The sequence below is a fragment of the Cebus imitator genome, unplaced genomic scaffold (assembly GCF_001604975.1).
Source record: "Cebus imitator isolate Cc_AM_T3 unplaced genomic scaffold, Cebus_imitator-1.0 Scaffold326, whole genome shotgun sequence".
NCBI classification, from domain to species: Eukaryota; Metazoa; Chordata; class Mammalia; order Primates; family Cebidae; genus Cebus; species Cebus imitator.
In genome coordinates, this window is record NW_016107641.1 from 1,208,986 (window position 1) to 1,209,577 (window position 592).

A 592-nucleotide genomic window follows, 5' to 3' on the forward strand; every position below is an offset into this window, starting at 1 on the left:
AGTGAGCAGAAGGCAGGGGACCTGGGTGCATGTGGGCACTCCGGTGGGCTTTGTGAGATCCCTTTACGACAGACTCTCCACACTTTCTTAGGGCACGCACAGGTATGGAGTCCTGGCCTGTCCCATGCTGGCCACCCTTCCTGCCTCTGTGGAAGTTCCTGTGTCTAAGCTGCTCTTACCATAGGCCTCTGATTTCAGGCAATATCTCACTGTAGATTTTATTTATGATTTCATAGGTGACAATGAGGGAGGGGTTTTCATCATATACAACAAACACTTCACCCCAAATTCTCTAAGCTTTTTCTCTTTCTCCTGGCTTGCCCTGCACATATTCTTTTAATTTCTGCTTCCTTTCTCTTTCTTTCTTCCTTCCTTCCTTCCCTTCTTTCTCTTTCTTCCTTCCTTTTTTTTCTTTCTTTCTTTCTTTCTTTCTTTCTTTCTTTCTTTCTTTCTTTCTTTCTTTCTTTCTTTCTTTCTTTCTTTTTCTCTTTCTTTTTCTCTCTCTTTCTTTCTCCTTCCTTCCTTCCTTCCTTCCTTCCTTCCTTCCTTCCTTCCTTCCTTCCCTTTCTTTCCTTCCTTCCCTTTCTTTCCT